The 7978-nt window shown below is 48.5% G+C and overlaps 1 pseudogene across 1 annotated transcript; it reads left to right on the forward strand.

The window, feature by feature from the left end:
* The first annotated feature begins 5732 nt into the window (after window positions 1-5732).
* LOC103259531 lies at window positions 5733-6586 on the forward strand (annotated as a pseudogene). Its single transcript, XR_002481921.1, has one exon. The product of XR_002481921.1 is annotated as an SAP domain-containing ribonucleoprotein pseudogene (transcript).
* Window positions 6587-7978: the final 1392 nt, after the last annotated feature.

Here is a 7978-nt window from a genome sequence, read left to right on the forward strand (position 1 = left end):
TGTGAAAATAAACACTTGGCAAAGATGTTGTTAACATTAAAAGAGAAAATATGGGAAAGGACTGACATATAATAGCTGCTCAACAAATTATATACATACACACACACACACACACACACACACACACACCACACAGCATTGTCTCCGACAGTACAATGTTCCACCTGGCTGACTTCATATATAAAGCTATTTAATGAATTAGTTCATCATGAAAAGAACGTGATACATACAATATATATCAAATTATATATTCATATAGATACCTAGTGCATATTATATATAACATATTACATATTATATACAATATATAAAACAGCCCAACATCCGTTCTAAAATTCTCTATTATTCAAAGACCGACATAGCCTCATTCTCTTTGGCACAAGAGTTTGTTTCAGAGTCTGATATTGTGGTTACATCGCTGGCCAGCTCTGAAAAACTCCTTCCTCCTGCCCCCTATCCCTGTCCCTTCTCTAGTATCACCAATAAGCCACCCTCCTCCTCTCCAGGGCTGCCACCTGCTCACATCCCCGGCCGTCCTCCGGTCTGGTCTTCCCTGGAGTGACCAGTCCTCCGGAAGTGCCTTGCAAAGGAAGGCCTTGATGTTGCAGGAAGCACCCGAGAGAGAAAAGCACAAACAATCAAAGCATCTGCCTCGGGCTGGGCCCCGTGCTGGGCACTGGGGCACGAGACGCGCACGACCCAGCCCAGTTCTGGTCCTCCAGGGATTGCCGGGGGAGCCAAGGCACCAGATACACGCACTGCTCATTAGGACAACCTTCTGGTGAGAGAGGGCAGGCCCGCCAGGAGGAGGCCGGACAGGTGGGGGTCGGGCCGAAGGAGCCCGCGAGGGGCGCCCCCAGGAGCGGGCACGGTGGTTGCGCCCGAGCCCGCAGACACAGGGAAGCGGACCTCTCTTCGTCGCCGGGTGGTTTGTGCGGGAGGGGAGGGGGAGGGGAGCGCAGGGCTAAGTGCTGACGGGACGTCCCTGTCAACACAATGTTCCGCCTGGCCGGGCCTTCATATATAAAGATATTTAATGAATTAGTTAATTAATGAGAGGAGTTTGATTGATGGATCATATGGCGCTCGCAGCGGGGTGAGTCTGACCCCGATCTCGCCGCCTCGGCTGCAATCCGTCCCCCTCATTGGTCGGGAGAGCGCGGTCGCTCCGGCAATTTGCATGCATTTAATGTAGCTCTTTAATAGGATGTAATGTTAGCGAAAGCCAAAAGCGCAGCAGCTGTAACTTAAAAGACAGCCCCATTACTGCAAGCCTTATAATTAGGGTAAGAGGGAGACTCGGTCTGCCATATGTTAAACTCTTTTGAGGTTAATAGCTCTGTAAGATTTTTGCAATTTAAAAAAATTACACTTGAAGGAGGATGACAAGGCTCATCAATGAGGCGCCTCTCCACCGGAGGGAAGGGACAGGAGGATCCCTTGTCCCCCAAGGTCCCCCTCCCCGGAGGCACGGCGAGATGGCCCCTCTCCTGGCACAAGTCGCCCCCGTCTGCCCTCGCTCTCTCGTCTCTGCACCAGACTCCTCCACCCGCCCCCATTAGCGCAAAGCGGCCCTCTCACTCCGTGGAGTCGGATCTCACCCCGCTGACCCCCCGCAGCCCCCGCCTCCGCTGGTCGCCGGCATGCGGCCCAGGGCGGGCGGGCTCGCGGCGCTCCCGCGCGCACCCAGGCCCGGGAGCAGCGGCGCGCGTGCTTACCTTGCAAAGGCCCAGGCAACTCCGGAGCAATTACGGGTCCCCGCAGGTTACCTGGCGCTGATTGCACAGCCGGGGCCCGAATCGGGGAACACACAGCAGGCACTGCCCGGGGGGAGGCGTGGAAATCGCCGGGAATTTGCTTGGTAATTACCTGGCACAAGGCCTTCGGGGCGTTTGTGCCCTCTGTGCCACAGCCACGTGGCGCAGGGACGCGAGTGCGGCGTAGAGCCGGGGCCTAGGCCTGGGGGAGCCAAGCCCGGCACGTGGACCTTGGAGCGCTGCGCTCTGCACCCCAGCCGCGACGCCTAGCAGGAAGGCCTCGCTCCTTCTCACCAAGTCACCGCGAGAAGACCCGCTGCGCCCTCACAGCCTCTGGAGCCTTCCCTGAGGGTCTCTCCCCAGTGACTTGGGGGCACGGGGTCGGGGGCGGTCAGAGGGAGTCGCTGTAGAGAGGAGAGCCGTCTCTGGAGGCGAGAGCAGCTCCACCTGCAAGGTCCCCTCCCGCAGGCTGTGCTCAGCGGGAAAGCAGAGAAGAGCTGCCCGCTGGCAAATTCAATTCCTCACTCCCCACCCCCCAGGAGCCCTACCCCCCTCCCCAGGCCCCCTCACCGAGATCTTGGGTGTGGGACCAAATTTCCTGAGGATAGACACTCCAGACAAAACAACAACAAGGGACTGAAAAAATGAAATCCCTCTTATTTTTTTTTAAAGGGGGCTCTTGTTAGAAGGAAATTACAGGAGCTATAAAATTACTGCTAATTGCACAATTATCTGATTATCTCTGGTACCAAAAATACAAGAGATCCTTTCCCCCTCCCAGCCACTTAAAGAATTCTCAGGAACACTTCTTGGAGAAGGAGACAGCTCTCTTGCCAAAACCTGGAAGGCCCAGAGCATATGAGGAAAGGGGGTGTGTAGGTGAGGGCCACAAAGAGAAAGGACATGTAGAGCCCCGGAGAGTAGAAGTGTAGGGCAGGCTGGGGAAGAAATGCAGTGGTCGAGAAATCCTGTAAATTATATAAGTCACAACTGAAAGGGCTGACCAGATCATTTCATTCCAGCATCATCTCTATTTTGTAGTTGATACCCACAGAGGTCAGGTCACTTGTCCCAAGACTTAGGAGCTGAAAGGTGTGAAGGGATGAGAATGGACTTGTGATGGAGAGGAAATGGGGGGCTTTCAAATCTGGGATCCCTTCTAAGCCCTCACTGCCTTTGGCTGGATAGAAATTATGGTCAACTTCTATGGCCATAATTCTCCATATTATACATTTTGATTTGAGGTGCTACTTACAAGTAGCTGCTAAAAGCGAACACAATGGCAACCACTAACTTTTAGTGCTTTCTGGTTTATAAGGCAACCCTGTCTGCTTGCTCATGTAATTCTCTGTCCTGGCCTGCTTTATCAGTATGCCTGTTTTCAAATGAGTTAACCAAGACTCAGACAATGTAAAGCATCCCCCAGAGGTCTCACAACTTGTCATGGGAACACCTACATTTCTAGGCCCTGTGATGCCGTCCTTGCAACTTTCTCGGGGCCTTTCTCAGGGAGAGGAACCAGGACTTCCAGGGGTTTCTCTATATGGGACAGACAACATGTAAATAAGGGACTGAAGCAAGGTTTCACAATTTTCTTTATGCTCATGATTTTTTTCAGTCAATGGCTCAAGAGCTCTTTCCGCTTGGATGTGGCCCAGTCATCTGGAGCTATTTTCCCACGGGAAGTCAATTTACTTGGCCCACCAGCCTGAAAAGTCACTTTCAGGTCACCCACGACACCTCAGCTCCTTGATGGGAAGAGGCATTAGCAGGCCCTTCAGCCAGAGTCCAGGCTACTTCCTGTTCTCCCTACCTCCTTCCTCGACAACCAATCAGGGGTAGGAGTGGAACTCCCCGCCATGTTCCTTGTCCTTTCTGCCGCCGCACCCGGGGACAGCAACGGAGCAAAGCCATCATGTCCACGGGCCTTGGGAGTGCCATGCAGAGTCGAGGACCACTGCAGCTTCCCAGAGACTCCTTGGCAGTCTTGGCCACTGCTCCATAATCACCACACTCCCGCCATGCAGGCTCCCACAGAGCACCGATGACTGCTTCAGAATTACCATCCACAGATCAATACCCGGGCGATTACCGGGCCTTGCACGCAGCCAGCAGGGCTCACTCTGGAGGAGGGTAGAGACGCATGCAGGAACATAGGTCCTCTTCATTAGGACAGCCAGACTCCAAGTGAGACCAGAGCGAGGCTGGAGGCTCCCAGGATGGGACCTGGAAGGCATCTGTGGAGCCATGGCTCTGAACTGAGGAGGAGGGTAGAAGAGAGAGGTGAACTAGCCTGACACATCCTCTCAGAGGAAGAAAGACTGACCTGGGCCCATCCACTGTCTAACCAGCTCCCAACATCCTTCCCCCCACTACACACAGCCCACTTGAGAGAACTTAATGAAAAGTAAACAAACTGATTTTTTTTCCCATCAACTACCCCTTGATAGAAGGTCTCTTGGGCAGAAGAGGTCAATCCTCAGTCAAGCAGGATGTCTGAGGCCAGAGCCCGCAAAGAGCTATAGCTTAAGGCTATCTCTTGATAAGAGCTTCCTTGACAAAGGCCCCAGGCTGCAGGGAAGCTCCTTTTCCTCAGACTCAAGCTCTCCATTTATTCCTCAAACACCTTCCCTTTTCAGCACGTTTGAGTTCCTTGTAGATCCAAGATGTTAGGCCTTTGTCAGACCTGAAGTTGGCAAATACTTTTTCCCAGTCTGGGCTGTCTCCCTGCTCTCTTCATGGTTTCTTTGGCTTTGCAGAAGCTTGTCAGTTTAATGAAGTCCCATTTGTCTATCTTATCTCTTATGGCCCGTACATTTCTGGTTTTGTTCAGGAATTGGATGCTAGTTCCAATTTCCATAAGGGTGTGTCCTGCATTTTCTAAAGTTCTTATGGTTTGAGGTTTTACATTTAGGTCTCTGATCCATTTAGAGTTAATTTTTGTGTATGGGGATAGATAGGGGTAGAACTCAAGTCACTCTATAAAAAAGATACCTGCACACGTATGTTTATCGCAGCATTGTTCACAATAGCAAGAACATGTAACCAACCATGCTGTCCATCAAAAGAAGACTGGATTTAAAAAATGTGGTACATATACTTGATGGAATACTATGCAGCCATAAAAAAAGAAAAAAAATCGTGAACTTCGCAGCAACCTGGATGGAACTAGAGTTTATAATACTGAGTGATCTCTCACAGAAACAAAGATCTGAGTATCACATGTTCTCACTCATAAGTGGACCTTGAACATCTATTGTAATACTATAAGAAAAGGATTGACAATGGCGGGAAGCTATGGGGTGGGGGCAGGGAGGGGAAGGGAGGTGGGATTAACGGTAGTCAATATCTGTCTGGGGATGGGGGGACACCCCTTATCAACAAGGGTGCCTAATGATGTATACCTAACTCTTAACTGTACCCCACAATTTTAAAATAAAAAATATGTTTAAAAAAAAACACAAAACACCTTCCCTCTGATACAGATACTGAGGACATGGGGACAATCTGGTGCATCCTTCTAGGAGTTTATAGTCTTGTGGGAAAGACAGAACATGCGCACTAGACTTGGAGAATATTAGACGTTTCCAAGCTTAGCATCTTTCTACTACAGAGAGGAGGAAATGAAAGTCTGGAGAACGAAATGACTTGAGCAAGGTTTCACAGCATGCACGTGGCAGAAGCCAGCCTGGGCCCAGGCGTCCTGACTCCCAGTCCAGTGCTCTTCCTGCCACAAGGCAGAATGTTGTAGATGCTGGCTCTCTGTTGCTGAGCCTGGCCAGAGTGCCTCATCTCCCTTGCCTTCACCTTGCCCTGGCCGCCTCCCTCACCTGCTTCTTTTTTCCAGGTTAAGACGTGTGATTAGCAGCTACACCTTTATCCTCCTGTTCTACCGAAGGTCTGGGGTTTCATTTCCACCAGTGGAGGAGTTGATAACATTTAAGTTATTCATTTTTAAAAGAATCATCCTGAGGAGTAACAAGATGGCTGCCGAGATGGTGGAGCTCCATAAACTGAAGCTTGCTGAATTAAAGCAAGAATGTCTTGCTCGTGGTTTGGAGACCAAGGGACTAAAACAAGATCTCATCAACAGGCTCCAGGTATATCTTGAAGAGCATGCCGAAGAGGAAGCGAATGAAGAAGATGTACTGGGAGATGAAACAGAGGAAGAAGAGCCAAAACCCATAGAAGTCCCTGTCAAAGAGGAAGAACCCCCTGAAAAAACTGTTGATGTGGCAGCAGAGAAGAAAGTGGTGAAAATTACATCTGAAATACCTCAGACTGAGAGAATGCAGAAGAGGGCTGAATGATTCAATGTACCTGTAAGCTTGGAGAGTAAGAAAGCTGCTTGGGCAGCAAGGTTTGGAATTTCTTCAGTTCCAACAAAAGGTCTGTCATCTGACACCAAACCTATGGTTAACCTGAATAAACTAAAGGAAAGAATGCAAAGATTTGGTTTGAATGTCTCTTCGATCTCCAGAAAGTCTGAAGATGATGGGAGACTGAAAAAGAAGAAGGAACGATTTGGAATTGTCACGAGTTCAGCTGGAACTGGAACCACAGATACGGAGGCAAAGAAGAGGAAAAGAGCAGAATGCTTTGGGATTGCCTGATGAAAAGTTCTTGATGCTTTGTGTTCTCCAGTGGTTTCCATTTCTCTGATTCTTCTTGGTCACATATATACCTAAATGCACAGTCATGTGCCTATGTCCTGCCTCTCAATAAGGGAGCATGTACCTCAGGTACATCCGTGAATTGTTGCAGCAATTTGACTTATTGCTGTTCCAACTTTAAGATTGTTGTGTTTTTGTTTTATTTTGCTTGTTAATTAAAAAAAAGAAAAGAAAAAAAAATAAAAAGAATCATCCTCTTCAATACCAGTTATTCCCAGAGACGAAAGCCTTGGCCAGGACTGATGTAGGGTAAGTGGGGACTGGAAGAGAGGGGACACAGGTGAGGAAGAAGGATGGAGTCCTCTCCTGGTCAACTGAGGGGAATGCATTTCTCACTCAGCCCTCTCTGTCAGTGAGGATGGGATTGGGTACTCTTTGGTGTTCTTCTCATATGCCAGACAAGCTCCTGCCTCAGGGCCTTTTCACCGGCTGTTCCTACTACCTGGATACCCAGATATCTGGCATGACTCACTCCACCTCCTTTAAGTCTCTGCTGAAAAGACACCATTCAGTGAAGGCCTACCTTGACCTTCTACTTAAAACTGAAATGGCCTTCTCCTGGCCTTCACCACCCCATTGTCCTGCTTTCTAGTTCTCCCTAGCACTTAATGATTTCTAGTTAAGCATATAGCTTATTTATTCATCACACATTATTGTGTATTTCACCTCAGGCACCAATAGAATGCAAGCATCAAGAGGAAAGGGCTTTGAGTGTTTTGTTTACAGTACCTAGAACACTGTTGAGCACATAGTAGATGCTCAATAAATGTTGGGCCAAGGCATGAATTAAGTAATAAATCAAGGGTTTTAAACATGAGAGCTGGGAGAGACCTTAAAAAACCCTCAAATTGTGAATGAGGCATGGAGGCCAGAAAGGGTAGGAGAAGGTTTCATGAAGAAGGTGACATTCCAACAAGATTTTCTTTTCCTTCTTTCCTTTTCCTTTTCCTTAACACTTTCAGTTTGTCATGTTCATTCATTCATTCACTTACGCCCCAGAAAATATTTATTGGACACTTACGATTTACTAATCACTGCACAAAAATAATATTTAAAATTTAAATTTTAGCCCTTAGGATAATTATTATTATATTTTAGTATGAGGATATTGACCACTTTGTTCCAGACATCTCACTAAGCACATTCCATTGTCTCATATGAATAGTCCGATATGCTTAGTACTTATGGTCCTTGCTATAAAGATGATCAAATGAAGGCTCAGTGACAGTAAGTGACCTGCTCTAGTCACACAGTTTGAAAATGGAGGCAGTGAGCTGAGCCCCGCGCTGGGGACTGTTTGACTTCGAGTTTTTGTGTGGCACTACTGTCTCTTGTTTTTCCCCTCTCTTATCCTTTTTCCTTCCCATCTCTGAGACTAGACTAAATGGCCCAACCAAGGTGGCAAGAGAGTCAGCCAAGGTCACCCAGAGCGGGAGCCTTTTGGGACTGCTCAATCCTGCTGCTCTTAAAACCCCTCAAAGCCACCTGTCCCCATCCCATCTACTCTCCTGGTCCTGGCGTCATGCACTGAGCCCCACATACAAATGA

The sequence above is a fragment of the Carlito syrichta genome, unplaced genomic scaffold (genome assembly GCF_000164805.1).
Source record: "Carlito syrichta isolate Samal-C Ts95f unplaced genomic scaffold, Tarsius_syrichta-2.0.1 Scaffold302856, whole genome shotgun sequence".
Taxonomy (NCBI): Eukaryota; Metazoa; Chordata; class Mammalia; order Primates; family Tarsiidae; genus Carlito; species Carlito syrichta.